General features: G+C 43.6%; 1 protein-coding gene across 1 annotated transcript in view; it reads left to right on the top strand.

Moving 5' to 3' along the window:
* The first annotated feature begins 10,018 nt into the window (after positions 1-10,018).
* Positions 10,019-17,710, top strand: part of myt1lb (myelin transcription factor 1-like, b) — a 145,832-nt gene continuing 138,140 nt past the window's right edge. Inside the window, exon 1 of the mRNA XM_030718267.1 lies at positions 10,019-10,121. The gene's annotated coding sequence lies outside the window, so the exon portion shown is untranslated. The remainder of the gene's footprint in view (positions 10,122-17,710) is intronic.

Raw genomic sequence — 17,710 nt, 5'->3', positions numbered from 1 at the left:
AACAGCTCTGGAGTGCAACCAGTTTACATCATCTATCCAAAGAGCTTTGCACACACCAAATGATGGCAACCTTTGGAGGGCAAAATCAGTGTTAAACATCTAGGATTTTAAAACAGTGAAAATGTGTCCTCTATCTTTAACATATGGAGAGGACGTTTAGAGCAAAAGCCAATGAGTTGAAATAGTCGGGGTTCCTTTTAAAGTGAGCACAACAGCGGTTCAGCTTCAGACCCCCGGCTGTGCCCTACAGAGTCAGCCAAACTTTCCAAGACACTTCACCCGCCCCACCGTACCCCCTGTAGCCTATCCCATCATGGGAGGTTTTGATTCACAGGACTGACAACCTTATTATGCGGCACACTTATTATTGATATTACGCCGCAGAGGCACGGTTGCCATGGTCACCGAGCGAGAGACATTTAATTTTCTCTCCTCCATCATCATTATCTATGGGGCCATCTGTTGTGGAAAATGAATTCAGCCTCATTTGCATGACTGATAAGCACATTCTTTATCTGTCCCACAGAAGGTCATATGCCACGGATTTGGGGACTAGAAAGAGGGAGTGAGGGGGTGAAATGATGCGTGCTCTTACCTCTGTGAATGAGGTAAATGGGTTGTGTGTTTGAGCTCGGATATGTGCGTGTGTCTGCATAATGCATGGACATGTAATGTTTATGCATGCCCTCTTGCCATGCTTTTGTTCTGACACCGATGCTTCTGAATTTCCATCAGCACGTGCCTGTGAGTGTGTTTATGTACATACACGCGATCATGCAGTCACTTTGTTTATGAAGTGTGTGTGTGTATGTATGTGTGTTCTGGTAGGTGTGGGTGTGCATTTGGGGGATCTGTTGGTATTTTGGGTTTCAGATCTCAGAGTAAAGGCCTGTTTCTGACTCTCGCTGCCATTCTAACATGCCAGGTCTGTTCAGCATGAAGGTGTCCTGATGAAACATCCATTCATCCATCCATCCATCCATCCATCCATCCATCCATCCATCCATCCATCCGGCTCCAGTGACAGTATGCTCGGCAGGTATTCTAGACTTCCTTCTCCCAGGAAACCTCCACCAGCTCTTCCAGGGGGATCCTGAGGCATTCCCAGACCAGATTACATGTGTTCTCTCCAGCGAGTTCTGGCTCTATCCCAGGCTCTGCTCCCTCCAATTTCACTGGTGAGATCCACGCCCAACTCTATAAAGAGAAGGTTGAAGCTTCCATCTTTTTGGTGACATTTGCCAGCTCTGACTTGTCCAATTCATCTGGGTTAAGTTGCTCTCAGTCTAGGGACAGTCAGGAGCTTTTTGCCCAGACAGCTGTGCTGTCTCTTCAGGGCGTCCAGGTTTTCTTATCCTGGGGATAAACTCCATTTCCTTCTTCAACTGCAGCTGGCGGTCCTGGTTCTGCTTGGCAGCTGCAGGTTCTGGTTAGAGTCACCCTCCAGCTCACAGAGGACCTCCAGGTTAGAACCAGGATCACTGTTACCAGCTGCAGTCCAAGATGGTGGAGTTAGAGTCCTGCCAACCACTTGATGACAAACACTCTGGAGAGGCAGCTAAATTATATTAAGAGCTACCACACCAGTGACCTGGGCCCTGCACTATGAAGTGAGTTCAGCAAACCCAGGGTATCTTTCATTATCTAGACTCCTACCCTAGTTTACCCTAGATTTTCATGCTGAGTTTTCTTCTACAGAAAATGCTCCCTATGACTGCCGCCTAGCTGAAAGGACCTAAAAATATACCAGTAAAACACAACACTGAGACATGAGATGAACGCTGCACAAAGGGGTTAATCTGCTAATTTCTGGCACAGAGCGGGAAAATAAAGATCTGAACTGAACGGCCGAGTTGCTCTCAGTGCTGCTTCTAAGGTGACGGCTGCACATCAGAGCTCTGAAACATTCGAGTCCCACAGCCTGATGATGGAGACGTGGAAATCACAGCTCAGAATGAATGTGACTGAACAGGTATGAACAGGTGTTTTTGGTCTGTTCTGTGTTTCCAGCAGAGTCGGAAAGGCTCAGCAGCAGGCTAGAATCAAGTAGAACAACATTTATACATGTTCTGCATCACCACATGAATCCACACACATTCAGTGACAATAAGATGCAAAGTTTACGCTTCGTTCAGTGGTTTTATGGACGGCTTAACAAGCTGCACATATGAAAAGCATTCCCTCAGCAGAGAGTCTGAATCATGCTGAAAACATGCTGGAAATCAAAGATTCGGTGAAACTGTGGCACTTCCAGCTGATCTTAAACTCTGAGCATCAGCTGCTGCTGACAGCTTTAGTTTTTATCCTCTCAGCTGTAGACTCGCTGCTGTTTGAGGGTTTAAGGGTAAAGATTAAATACAAAAACACAGTTCAAACATAGGTTCAAAAAACAAAAAAAAACATAGGCTCAGTCTGTGATCTGTGATCATCTGATCTGAGGTCAGCAAGTACAGTTTAGGTGTCCTGCTTTAGGATCAAATATTAATGCTTAAAGAACAATTAAACTGTAAAACTGTTTTCTGCCAACAGGAAAAAAAAAAAAAAAGGAATAAAAATTTTTAGATACTGAAAAGGGTTAACCCTGAACTTACCCACATAAGCCAAAAAACCTGCCTCGTAGTGTAGGCCTCAGCTCCACCTGCCTGTATGGAAGCACAATGGGAGGACACAATAAGAGCCAGAGGACGGTCCTGTAGTACACTGATTAAGGACAGCTGTGTTCTCATGGATACATAAAACAAAACTGAGATATGCTAAAATGAACATCATCATCTAGTAATGATGCGCTTCTTTCTTTCTTTTTTAAATTAAAATATACAATATGGGCATCACTTTATATCACAGCTCTGTTGTAACATGGAAACCATGATCAGAGAAATTATCATGTGATTCTTATTGTAGTTTTTTTTTTTGGATGTTTCTTCTGTAGCATAATATTAGCACATTTTGATACAGTTTGCAAATATATTGTAAATAACTGGGGAGGCTACAGCCATGGTTTTAGTGAAGGTGCTTCAGAGTCATTTCTTTGGCTGTCTTCAGTCTCGACTGCACCTCTACTTTATTTCATTTCCATGCACCTCAAACTTTACAGACATCATCCTGAAAAAGGGTCATTCCACCTTAAAACCTGCATTTGAAATGTTGCTGTAGCTTCATGATAATAAGTGAGTAAAAGTTGATGTTTTCCCTCATTAGGATACTGTTACCACATTATAATAGTGTTTATTAAGTGAGATTGAATCTACCTTGAAAAAAATCCCTCCTTTGTTTGAAGACAGAAAGCTGAATATTATCAGTCTGATGCTATGGTTTCTTACCTGGAAACACTTGAGCTAATTTCTGTTTAATAACCATAAATCAGGACTACAAAATGGTTTTTAACTCATAGACTTCTTTAGATTTGTTTCCACATTATTACCTCGAGTTATTACCCCAAAATTCATAACTGATAAAAAATAAATCAGTTTGGTTCAAATCAATCTTATTTTCATAGCACCAAATCACTACAACTGTCACCTCAAGGTGCTTTAATCATCAGGCTGTTATTACCTTGGTAATTACATGGTATCACACACCATACATGAATAGCATCTCCTACCTATTCATATTTCCACAGTATTACCCCACTCTTACCATGTCAATACTGAGCTCTAATATAAAAGAAAGGTTTTACAAGATATCATAGTTTTATATTTATTTGTACAACGTGGAGTGTTGAGTTCAGAAATTATGGATTTTATCCTAAAGAATAAACTCTGAATAAAATAAATCCCCTCTAAGCTGAGGGGACTAACAGAAGAATCAGGTGACACATCTCTGCGGGTTTGTCTCTCTGAGCAACACATCTCACATTACAGGTAATGATTAATCTGTTTTGAGTATAAGGAGATATTGATTTATCTCCTTATACTAATACTAGACAGATTTATAGTTGTGATTGCTGGATATTAATGAAGGGAAGCATGATTCTAAACTGTTCTGTTGGTTTGACAGTGAGGAGCCAAATCTAGTCCTTACAAACATAGTAACACAACTCTGTGTGTGTGTGTGTGTGTGTGTGGTGTGTGTGTGTGTGTGTGTGTGTGTGTGTGTGTGTGTGTGTGTGTGTGTTTATCCCCTGAAGCCACTGCTGTATGTATGTGTGTGTGCAGGTAAAGCGACTCCCTGTGGGTTTGTGTGTGCTCTGGTCTTTCATGTCTGGCACATTTGTCATCCTATTCCAAAGACCCAAGTATCTCTCACACACACACACACACACACACACACACACACACACACACACACACACACACACACACACACACACACACACGCTGTACTGTACATAAGTAGGCTGAAGCTTGTTATTCCTCCTCTTTCTTAGTCCCAATACAGCACCAGTACAACCTCTCCTCCCTTATACATTTCTCTCTCTCAGCTCATTCTTTTCTTCTTCCTTCTCCCCTTCGTCTTCTTTCTCCCCTCTTCACCCCATCCGCTCCTCTCCCTCAGTCCCAGCAAACAACAAGCCTTCACCTTCTCCCACGCTATCATCTCAAGTCCCCAAACACACAGACTGTCTTCCTCCCCCTCCTTTGGCTGCTTCCACTCTGCAGCATCAACACCTCTAACCTCAGCAACCTCCCTCTCCTCCTCGGTTCCTTCCATCCCTGCTGCAGCGCTGGGTTTCCCTTCATTTCTCTCTCTTTATTCAGTCAGGGAGTTTTTTCTTTTAAATTCACAAACGTATACGCGGTGCAGTGTGAGCTGTGTTGGTGAATAAGTGATTTAAAAAATGGCCTCTAAATAGTTCAAACACTTTTCATTTTAGGTGAAGAGATTAATTCAAGACATTATTTATGTTAAGTAGACTCTTCTTTAGTGACATCCACATCTCAGAAGAAAACCTTGAACTTGAAAAATTATTTGCAACTTGACAAGTATGATTATTAACCTTTAATTCATACCTGCTTTTCACAGCATTTCTTGGGACTTAGTATTCAATTCATCTTCTGATTAAAAAAAAATTCAAACTTCACTTATTTGCCTCTTCTTGAAGTTTATGACTAAAATAAATCAGTAGACTCTGTAGCAAAAAAAAACCAAGGCTGTTGCATAGCTGCAGTTCCTCTGCAGTCCAGCAGAGGCACCATAGTGAGTCAGCCCCTATAGACTCCCATTTTAAAGCTTTCCAGCAGAAATGAACATGTTTACAGCCTGATACAGAAACTGCTTTGGTCTCTGTATGGGGGAGGATGTTTTTATAACTCACCTGTTTAAAGTTTGCATAATTAGGGGCGTGGCCTCTGACTAATAGGCGGATGGTGACACAGGCGGCTGTAGCTGCTAGCTGTCTGCTAGCCTTCACCACAGCTAACTGGAGTCCCTAAACTGGACCTCTGGACCGTGTTTGTGCTGTTGGAGCCTTTTGGAGCCTTTTTAATGCAGTTATCTGACCAATAATATGACTGCTGTGCTTCACTGGACTAACAGACCGTCCAAGAAGGCGGAGCTCCAGTGTGCTGAGTGAATCTGGAGGATTATGTTTGGCTGTTACTGAGCACTGGTTAGCAGGTATCTGAGTTTGTGTGACGCTCCCATACAGTCCATGGATGAAGACTACATGGTTAGGTTTTGGGATTTAAGACCACTTAGTAAGTGTTGCTAAGGCTATTAAAGGAACTTGATTAGGTTGAGGTTCTTAGATTTAGGCAATTAAAAACTACTTGGTTAGCTTTAGACACTAAAAGACAGTCAGGTGTAGGCTCTTTGTCTCAGGTATGTAACAGCACCTGGCTAGTTTCACACAGAAACACTTTTAAAGCTCTAAAAGACAACTTGGTGAAGTTTTGGAAAGGATTGCGGTTCGGGGTGAAATCCCTGCTTCACAAGAACAATCCTGCATGCTGAAAAACGATGCTTGCCTTGTGTGTCTGAATGTGACGGCTGTAAATTCTAGCACCCACGTGTCATGAGCTGGGGGTGAGAAACTGATCTGCAACCTCAGCTGTCGGCTGCAGTTTCCACTGTTGTCACACGTCTTTAAACACAGCCTTGTCATAACTTCCAATTCTGACAATATTAAATGTGATGAGGTACAACATCTGAGATCAGAGCGGTGTGGAAAAGTCAAACCTGAGAGTGAGAGCATTCCCATAAGAGCTCATTACAGTGGCACTCACTGTACATCAGTTATGCTGATGTCCAGTGACAAAGACATTCATGAAAATAAAGATGCAAACATATTACTCAGGGTGCACATTTTCCCCATAAACCTTTGCTCTAAGATTAGCTTTTTGAATGTTTGACAGCAGCTCATTAAACAGGTGCAAACAAACACGCCCTCTGATTTGGCGGATTTTACAGTTTGTTGTACCTGAAGTGCATGAGCAAATGTGAGCATTGGACTGTGGGCATTCCCACCAAGTATGTCCTATCCAAACTACACCTACAGATCCCAGCTGACGGATACACATCTGTCCTTTGTGTGTTAGATTTCAGCATCAAGGACTGTCATGAGTGTGCCTGTGCTCGGGCTAGGACGATGCACCTCTGTGCAATTACACAAGGAAATTCAATTCATTTTCAGAAATATGAACACATATTCAATTCAAAGCACTTGGTTGGTTGTAGTCTGCGGAGCAAAAGATGGATGTAGCTGACGTTTTTGCTGTCACCATTTTTGGTGTTTTGAAACTGAAGGTGATGAGGGAGGGGTGGATCTGACTGTGAAACTGCACACTCACTGGCTAATGACTTGTCAATCACAAATCCTTAACCGATGAGTACATCCTGAATAATTGTCCTTTGTGAATCTTAGAAGGACCAAAATTTACAGAATGGACTTAAAGTGTTATTGAATAAGAGCTGAAATGAGTGAGTGAGCTCACAGACTCATCAGGACGCTGAGGTTTCCTCCACACTTCCTCAGAACCGGAAGCCCTTGTAGTGCCACAGCCATCGCCCCCTGGTGTTCTTTAGAAAGAAGGCAGGATTAAGCATCTTCTCATACCTGGAAGCTATATCCATCTTTTATGCAGTCTGTGGTTAAATATTACACACTGATGGCTGTAAACCAGTCTGCCTTCAGTCCATGTTTATGACATCATGAAGTGTATGTCATCAGTGCTAGATGTCGGGTAATTGGAAAACTGATGCAGATTTGAAGAGAGCTGTGCAGTCATCTAACAGCCAGATCAGGTTAAACACAGGCGAAGAGACCAAATGAACTGTGGTCCTGTCTCAGCGCTCAGGTGTATTCAGAGACATTTAACCTCTTTTAAAATGCTGTTTTCAGTGGCTCTGTTTGTGTATCTGATAACTTTATTGTTCCTTTCATCTGTCACATGTTCTCAGGTGTTTTCACATCATTAATTATGATTTTTAAACAATTTTCATGCAAAAAGGATTAAAAACAAAACAAAACAAAAAAACTGAAATTATACCAGAAATTCTAAACGGCTTCTTGAAAACAGATTTTCCTTGTTTCGATAACGCTCCAACCCAAATGTTTTAGTGAATTACATATTTCAGCATCATTTTAACTCTAACATGCAGACGAACTTGTGATGTTGTAACTCTTTGATCAACAGCTAATCATCATGAAGTCATCACAATCAGGCTGATTTTCACCTTAAACTAAATCTGAAGAAATGTCTGCTTTGCAGATGTGGAAGATTTCAAAGATGCTGTGAAGAAAATATTTCACTGACCCAATTACTGAATTATCTCAAAATGAGATGCCTCATTATAGAATAATTACCAACAAATTACAATAAAATCAAAGCCTACGGAAGCCTAAAAGGACCATATATTTCACACAGCTTTCCACTTCATCTCCACTCAGCTTCATGCCCTCCCCTTGTCATTGCTTCCTGCTTTCTTCTCATTTCTTTCTTGCCTTTTGCTAAGCTCCGCCCTCTTCCTCAGGTGTGCTGGGTGGAATGGTAAATGGACTGGTTCTTATATAGCGCTTTTCTACTCTGACTGAGTACTCAAAGTGCTTATACAACACGTTTACATTCACCTCCATATGAAGCTAAGCACTTTTACTGTCTAACATTCACACACATTCACACTCCAACGCTTGTGTCACAGAGCAACTTGGGGTTCAGTATCTTGCCCAAGGATCCTTTGGCAAGCAGCCCAGAGCAGCCGGGAATCAAACCGCCAACCTTCCAATTAGTAAGTGACCTGCTATACCTCCTGAGCCATAGCCACCCCGAGTGGAGAAGTTGGTGAATTCTTCTGCTCCTTTTTACAGGAAGGTGGGAAAAGGTTTCACTTTGTCTGTGATGAAGAAGCTTTGGAGCATCCTCCGATCCCCACTTCTTTGTTGGGGTTTTTTTGCTTTTCTCTCGGGATGGAGGCTCTGGCAGCTTCATGTGTTGGTTGGTTTTCTTAGAGACTCATTAGTTTATGGAGGGACGTTCTGGGTGGAGACCTCTCCGTCTTTTTGTTTCTTTTGGCCTGCAGACCTTTAGTTTGTTTCTTGTGTGAATGAAAAGTAGTCTCAGTGGCAAGCGTATCATCCTCCCTGCATGCTGCAGCCACAGAGACAACCTGAGCCTTTGTTTTTTTCTGGCTGTGGCTGTAACACACCATCAGACTGACAAATTCATGCTAGGGAACATTTTCATGATTACGAACAACACACAGCAATAAACGGCTGCTTGGTGACTTGAATGGTAAATGTTCTTCTCTGGGAGGTGGGTCCTGCAGATGATCTCCAGCCTGCAGTGATTCCTCACTTTGCTGCCGCGTTCCTGCATCTTTGCTTTGTTTGCCTGTTAAAGTGTGTGGGCTAAATTAATTGTGCTTGATTGGCATTAACATAGGCAAATAAGAATTTGAATTTGGTAATATTGAACACCCAGAGGGCAGCGGCAGTCCCAACCCCCCAGAGTACTTATCATGCGTTGCTGCTGCTGGCAGCTTTGTTGGTTGTGTAAAATGCTGCTGGATGCATTTGATTTGTTTACTGTTGGAGCTTCATATACGTTCATTTCTGATTTCAGGCCTGCGTCTGCTCTGAATATTTATGTGCAAACATGAATTTATTTGAAAATGTTATTGCTTGTCTGCATCATATGAGCGGCCCCGTTTCCAGCTGCCCCACTGGGGCGGAAATGAATGAATGAATTAGCACCTCTTGTCCGGTAAGAAATGAAGCTAATTTATAATCTAATTATGATGATGTCTCAGGGATCAAATTAACATTGTGTGTGTTTGCATATCTGTGTAAATATGGAAATCACGGTGTTGTTATTCCCACACATGAATGTCACCCTGTTTATTGTGCACTCCACATGGCTGCAGCTACCCTGCTTCAACACTCATTCATCTTCTTCTCCACTCTTAATTCTGGTGCTCAGCCAGCCTCGAAGCCTGCGATGGGTGGAGGAGGAGCGGGAGGAAGAAGAGGAGGATGGGGGGGGGGCATTAATTAACAGCAAACCAGCGATGAGGCAGAGACTTCCTTTAAGTTTGCTTCCTGTTTCTGTCTCCAGAAAGATGTGCACTGAACCACGACTGGAGCTCATTTCGCCTTTTTTAGGGCACAAATTTGTATCTCTGTCGTTTGAAGGAAACACGCCGTACATGCTCTCCCTCTGCTCCCTTTGCTCCCTCCCTTCATGTGTGCCCATGCAGGGCCCGTGGGAAGCACTGACTCTGGGAGCAGACAGTCTGCAGCCCTGAATAAATGTATAAGAGGGGGGAGAAGGGGAAGGGAGGGCACATTAGCAGGCAGCAAAGGGAGGAGAACAACATACTGAGTGTTGGAGGACATACATGCAGAGAGAGGAGCGCTTTCAGCTTCCTTCAGTGGTCCCTCCATCTCCTCCCAGCACAAACACAAGCTCAGACACACTCCCAGCCGCACACACACACACGCACGCACGCACACTGCTTTAGGGTATACTAGCCGGCTTTGGCAGTCCTCTCTCTCCTTTGTTGTTTTTGCTATTGGTTGGTCTCAGCAGCGGCAGAGCAGCGTGCGCCTCCATCACCGCCTCTGTGTGTGTGTGTGTGTGTGTGTGTGTGTGTGTGTGTGTGTGTGTGTGTGTGTGTGTGTGTGTATGTACGTGTGTGTGGAGTCTGCGAGGCAGCGTGTGAAGGATACCACTAGCAGCACCCGGGTAAGTCAGCCTCTTCCTTCCATCCCCTTTTTTTGAGCATTTCTATCTCGCCTGGGATCCTCGCCTCTCTCCACCTCCTCTCCCCCTCTCTCTTATTCCTCTGCACGCTCTCTCTCTCCTTCAGTGGCTCTCTCGGTCTGCGTTACGCCGTCTCCTCCCGACTGCGCTCTCGCCATACCTGCTTCTCTCTCTCTCTCTCTCTTTCTCTCTCCTCATTGGTGTGTCCTGATTCCCTTTTTTTCCATTAGGCTCTGGGCCCCATTGGTCGTCCGCCTTCTAACCATTATCTCCACTCCTCCACCCCTCTGTCATCCTTTCTCCCTCTCTGCTCTCTCTCCACCTCCTTCCCTCGTTCCCAGTCACATCTCTCAAGTCGTAAAAATGATTTGCATGCAGGAGGAGAGCACAACTTTGCAGTGAGAAAAATAAAGGAGAGGCTGAAAATAGGAGAGCAGGAGGAAAAGTTTACAGAGAAGACTGCAGCTGGAAGGTAACTTCTGCTCATTTATGGCTTCTTGTGTGTTCGCTTTCCCGTAGATGTGATGATGTGATGTTTATCTGCAGCCCTGCACAGATGATGCCCGAGTGGGAGAACACTTCAGGGTTCAATCCGAGTCTTGTAGTTGCACTGGTGTCTCATTGTTCAGGTTTATTTCTGTGATGTTGCTGCAATCCGGCGGGTTGTTGCGTTGCTGTTGCAGCTGAGTGAGAAATATCATGTAGAAACTTGAATTCTTTGGAAGTTTGTTGTGGAAGTTTGGTGTTGATGCTGCTCTGCAAACTCACACTGTTTTCTGGAAACATCTCTCCTCATTATGCTCCTAAATACTGGATTATTACAAGATTTTTTTTTTCCAATTTTCTGTTCCTGAAGCGCTTTTATTTGTGCACAAATGTGCTGTCACTCTGATGTCTTCATGGAAGTTGTGGAAATAGAGGCTGAGGGAGCCAATTTGAAGTTGAGCTCAAACTTCAAACACAGTCAGCTCTCAGTCACACACAGTCCCTTCGGTCTGCGCTTCCTCCTACAAACGGCGGTTTTGCCGATGCAGATGTTGTGTGTGTGCGTGTGCTGCTGGGGGTAGCACACACACACACACACACACACACACACACACACACACACACACACACACACACACACACACACACACACACACACACACACACACACACACACACAGATGTCTACAACATGCTTCATTCTGTCATGACAAACAAAGCTCTGCTACAATGTGATCTGCTGCTTTCACAGTGACTGAGCATTCGAACACATCTGGAGAGAAATCCTCACTGAGCTGCATCATTTGTTGAGTCTTTGCAAAGTAAAAGTATCTGCAGGTCGGGATAAACTGTCTGCCAGTATCAGCAGTTTAGAAAGTCTGTCCTTTGTGTGCCATCAGTCCCCCCCCCCCCCCTCCCTTTTTCATTCCTTTGGTCGAATAAATCTGTAAATCGGATTCAAAGGTAGAGTGATGAAAAGCTCAAACTCTAAATAAGTTTAACGAACTTCGAAGTTCTTTTTTCCTTGCACAAAATGAAAGAATAATTTAATAAAACCCTAAAAAGCCCGGTGCAAAGTTTAACAATCCTGAATTCAGTCTGAAGTCATCTTAAACCTGTGAAACTGCTGTTACAGTTACAGTAAGAAGTGCAGCTCTGTGCCGCTCGGTGAGGGGGGGTGAAGCCGTGTTCTCCGGGATGTTCCTTAAACCGCGGCAGGAAGGAGACGTCTTGCTTGTTAGAGAGAGAGCGTGGGGCTGATGGGCTTTGCTGAGCGAGCCGAGGACAGCGAGACCGCTGAATGTGATTAAATTATAGAGGGAAAGCACGCTACCTGGGTCTGACTGAGACCAACACTACGGGAACCCCCCACTCCTCCTCGCCTTCCTCCCTCCCATCCCCTCCTCTGTGGCATGAAAGTGAACGAACCCAGCCCCTCGTAATCACGGGAGGCTCGTCAGAGAGGAAATTGGGTGTTGATGGGATTGCTGAATATGGAAGGTCATGAGATGCACTCGGTCACTGTAACGCGCGACAGCTTCGACGCGAGGAGGAAATTTGCAGCTACGAACGGGTGGGGGTCTTTACTGTGTCTCTTACTGCTCAGCAGCCTAATGAATGAGCAGGAAAAAGCCTCCTGGGGATCCCCTTCATGCAGCCGACAGGGGTGGGGGGTGGGGGGGGCAGCTGCGTGCTAATATTAGCTTCCATGTTGAATGGCTGGATCCCACATGAACATGCAACGCTTAGCAGGACTGAGCCATGCGGTAACATAGAGCATGACTGTGCACTCAGGCTGGACTCACCGGCTCTGCTGCCTCACTCACAGCAGCTAAGTGCATTTAAACACTTGCACGACTAGCCGACCCGACGATCGAACACGGCCGTTTCATTAATGGGTGTCAGAATAATAATCAGAAAAAAATTATTATTCATATTTTATTAACTGTTGGGTCAAAGATGCTACACCGCCACCCACCACTAGAAGGCAGCATCTCTCTCGAGCGGGGCGAGGTAGGAAGCAATTCCAGAAAACTTCTAATGTAATCCGAACTTCCACTCTGCTGACTTCCTGTCCCATAGGTGGCGCTCTCAGGCACGTCCTAAATGAATGAGGCGCATATGTTTCGGGAGGAGCTCGAGAAAATAGACATGGTTCTATGTAGATGTTTCACAAGTTGCTGAAAAAATCGTTTCAGTGAGTATCGGGGACGTTGCAGCACGGCGTGCTGCTGGAAGCAGAAAGTAATTATTTTATCCACTCGCTGCTGTTCACTGAGGATGATCTCAGAGCGCCCCCTGTTGAACTGTAGCGGTTCTGCAGGACTTCGATGTGTGTCGTGGCGTCGCAGTCGACTTGACATAGATGACTTGTAAACGTAAAGTTCAGCATCATCTCTCAGAATGGAGACTTTTCAACTTGTCAATTAATTTGAATTCTTGAGTGAACGAGTCGTCAGGAATATCCATAACATTTATGTGCTGTGTATTACACGTACGTTACATTATTATAATACTGCTCGTAGCCAGATAATATCTTAATAATCTTTTTGTTCTTTTTCCTACACTTGAAATGAATCTCAGAATAAATAAAATTCAAGTGAAATTATTATAGTGAAAATCTCAATGTAATGTGTGTGTGTATTTGTGCTGTGTGAGTGATGCTTATTTTTTAGACTAAAGCATTACAGATGGGTATTTCTAGCCAGAGAGGGATCAGGTCCGTGTTCTAGGCTCTCTGGTTTAGGATGGGATCAGCTGATGACAGCGTGAATGTCAAACGCTCCGTATGAAACAGAAGCAGCTGCTGATGCTGAGCGAGAGCGGAGCAGATGAATGCCGTCGACAGTTAAACATTTAAACAAATTGAATGCAGCGCACCAATGAGGAGTTCCTGAAGCTGAAGTTTGGAAAAACAAAATGATTTTTCTGGATGTTTTTTTTTTTGTTGGAGAGCAGCTTTCAAAAGTAAAAACTATTTTCTGGTATTCTCTTCTGTGTGATATGAACACATTTCAGTAGATTTAAGTTTATTTTCTCCATTTGTCTTTGAGCATCCGTGCAGCATCTCTGCAGCACACCTGTTCCTGTAACATAGGCTGTGCAAAACTTGATTATGCAACACATGGTGAAGATTACACAATGATTTCTATATGAGGAGACAAAAAGAGGGAAAGGCAGCTCATGCAGTTAATACTGCTTGATAGTATTATACCTGTGAGGAAAGGAGGATGATTTGATGATGGTCTCTGCAGCACTGCATGGATAGAAGAGATGCTCTGGCACAAAAAGCATGCATGCACTTTTCCCTGCACATAAACTGGTATTTCTAAAGGAAGCTCGTGCAGTAAAAAGATATGCACGTTTTTATTTTAAAGTAAATTTAACACAGGCTGGTGACCTGTACAGGGTGTACCCCGCCTCTCACCCTGTGACAGCTGGGATAGGCTCCAGCCCCCCCACGACTCTGAACAGGATAAAAGAATGGATGGATGGAATTTAACACATTAAACAAAGCAGCTGATTTATTCAGAGTACATCTATTAATATGTAGAATGTATCATTGTTAATTACTGATAATTTAGTGTAGTCCGAAAGTGATCAAGCGTGTTATTACTATTGTTATTACTGTTATTATAGTTAGTGGTATTTGAGGTGCTATAAATAGCTGCATATTGGTCTGCATTGCTTCTGTGAGCTGACCTCAGTTTGCTCTGAACTTCCACAGCTGCTCTCCTTTGTTACTTTTCCCCCTTTGCTGCTTCTTCTTCTCTTCTTTGTCTCAGATTTCCCCGCTGACTGTCTAAGCTCCAAATTCAGTGTATTTGCTTCTTCTTTTTTTTTTTTTTTATTATATATTTGCTTTTTCTTAACTGAGATTTCTATATGCAAATGATGAAATAAGGGAGCGTCTACATCCATTTACGGCTAAAGCTGGGAGTGGAAATGATGATTGAAATTCATAAATGAAGACCACACATATGCATGGATGTATAAGTCTGATGAAAAGAATGTGTGTGCACTTTTCTGCCTACAGACTACAAATCAGATGACCCTGGTGTGCACCATCGAGGCTCTCTTTCCTGAGAATGAATCACTGATTAGGCAGCAGCAGTCTTAGCTGAAACATTTCATCCTGATGTGGATTTTTTGTCTTTTTCTGGACTCGTTCAGAGGCCAGAGGGATCATCCTGTGGTCACACTGAAAGCGTGCGTCTTTGTGGGAATCAATGTGGTCTTCCAATCAGTCTCGGTGACGCGGTCAGGCTCGGGCAGATTGATCTATTCGAGCCGACACATTGTCAATGCTGACATCTACTCAGTGTAAGATGTGGCTGCTCCCGCGTCCTTCACACATGTGCTCCCGCAGCAGCTGATTAATTATGCTGCTCATCAGTCAGAGCCGGAGTCATGATTTGCAGCAGATACTGTAAAACTTTACCCAGCAGCACGCTAGATTTTCAGGCTGCTGTATTCAGTGACTGAAATGCTGTGATTGTGACACGAGTCAAAAACAATTCATTTCAAAGGATCACAAAGTCACTACTATGGAAAAATGCTCTGACCTCCAAAACCTCTGATCCTTTCTGTCTCCTACCTGATCATTTAAACGGAAATCAAAAACAAATACTGCTTAAAGGAAACATGAATGAAAGAAAGACGCTACAGAAAAATAAACAGGAAGAACACAGGAGGAAAGAATGAGGAATACAGGAAGGAAGTATACAGGAAAGAAGGAAGACAAGGAGGACAAATATATGGGAAGAAAAGAGGAATCACGTACAGCAAGAAAGTACACAGGAAGGACACTGGAGGAAGGAAGCAATTATACAGAAAGAAGGAAAGGAAAAGAAAGGAAGGTAGGTAGGTAGAAAGGAAGGAAGTATACAGAAAGAAAATGGGAGGGAAGTACACATGAAGCTTACAGGAAAAGAAAGGAAAGGGGAAGCAAGGAAGAAGGTATGTAGAAAGGAGGAAAGTATACAAGAAGGTAAGGAAGAAAGAATACAGGAAATTAGGAAGAAAGGAGACATACAGAAAAACTGGGACGAAGGACACAAGTGTACATGAAGGAAGGAAGAAGGGATGTAAGGAGGTATAGAGAAAGGAAGGAAGAAGCGAGGTATGCTTGGTTAAAGGAGGATTCATGGAAATGTCTGAGGAATGGGGTTCAAGTGTAGTTTTTGGCTATGTTAATTAGGATATCATGTAGAGCCACTTGTGTAGTTGTGGGCTGTCGTGTCAGGACTGAAATCCAATAGGGAAAGGTTATACTGCTTGTTAGTGGATTAAAAAAAATCGTATTACAGTACATGTGACAGGTTACCACCTCGATGTGGTCGTCTGTCCCCCCCGTGTGAAAAAGAAGCCCGCGGAAAACAGTGTACGGAGCGTTTCAGTGTGGGTATTCCTCCAGAGACACACGCACACACACACACACACACACACACACTCGTGCCTTTCCTCGGGGGAAAACGCGATCTATCTCCTGGCGGGCAGGCCAATTAAAAACCAATCAGGCTGCTTGGAATGTGCTGGTAATGGGAAAGCCGAGGCAGTGGAGGAAGTGCGGCTGATTAATGGACATTTTCACCTTGTGGCATAACAGCCTGCCACAGGCATCCATCACCTCGGGGGACAACGCTGGCCCCACACCTATCCACAATTGTCTGACATGGTATAAGATGCAGATGTGTGAGTGTATGATGATGGGCATAAAGTGCCTGATGAAACTGATGATGTAGCTCCATATTAACCCGGCCGATCTGCAGGGTACTGCGGCGTCGTGACTAAAGCTGCTGTTTTTCATGGTCAGGCATTAGAGGACGTTCCACAGAGTGGACGTGCTGCCGGAAATCCTCCTAAGACTGATAAACATGCACGCTGCAGCATTTCTCAAGGCTTGAAAATGAGCCCTTCCAGTGCTGGATGCAAGCATTATTGACATTTTTTTAATTATTATTTTACGCTCAGCCCTGTAAATCAAAATATTTCCAAACTTCAGATTTGATGCTGGTGTGTTTTGGTTGCTCTGTCAGGTCAGAAGTGGACTTTCCCACAGGCTGCAGACGCATTAACGGCAGAGTCAGGACGCTCTCACCGAGCAGAAACACCGTGTCTGTGTCTCTCCCTCCAGTGCCATTGTAAGGCAGCAAGCATTCAAAGAAAAGTATTAAACGGTGTGAGCTGAGTTCGTTCCATTTCAGGAACTGCTGTGACCTACTTCACACAGCCTGGCAGCGAGCTGTAAATAAGGATTTTCATAACCTGCTTTGGCCTTTTCCCATTAGAGCCACAACGGTGCCTTGAAGAATATTACAAAGAGGTTAGGAGCAGCTGTTTGGAACGCTGCTATGATATCATCAAAGCGCTGACCTCCAGACTGCTGGAGTCTTTGTCATGCAATTACAATTAGTTTTAGCACTACATTTAGTATAAATGATAGAATGGGACGGTGCAGGGGGAACTAATTGAATCTTTGTGTCCTCAGCTGCAGTTCTAAGTTGATAGGAGTCAGTCTGGGCATTTATCAGCCCACCTTCACCTCATTTTACCCGCTTTACTGTGAAAATGAATTTCTCTGTGAAGTCGAATTTATCTTCAACCTCAGCCTGCTTAGTTTGCAGATCTATTACAATTGAATCAGCAGCGACACTGGCACCTGTTGACATTTAGCTTCTCTCCAAACAATGAAATGATGAGTCATTAAAGGAAATGTTTCAATCACAACAACACCCGCCTCCTCCGTAATGACGCTACAGTGATTGCGTCACTACTGAAAAGTCAAGCAAGCGTGCAGAGTCTTTGGGTCAAAGAGGCAAAGAGTTTGGTTACATCACTGGGAGGGAGGTGGCATATCAAGGAAGGAAAGAAGTATACAAGAAGAAAGTAACAAAGAAAGTAAGGATTTATAGAGCAAAATATAGAAAATAATCAGAAGGACGAAAAGAAGAAAGGATGTGTACCTGAAGAAGTAAGAATATCAGAAGGTAAAAAGAAAGTATGGGTATTGAAAGGAAATAAAGAAAGTATATATATATATATATATATATATATATATATATATATATATATATATATATATA

Source organism: Archocentrus centrarchus, chromosome 22, assembly GCF_007364275.1.
Source record: "Archocentrus centrarchus isolate MPI-CPG fArcCen1 chromosome 22, fArcCen1, whole genome shotgun sequence".
Classification (NCBI taxonomy): Eukaryota; Metazoa; Chordata; class Actinopteri; order Cichliformes; family Cichlidae; genus Archocentrus; species Archocentrus centrarchus.
This window is presented reverse-complemented; position numbering and strand designations above follow the sequence as displayed.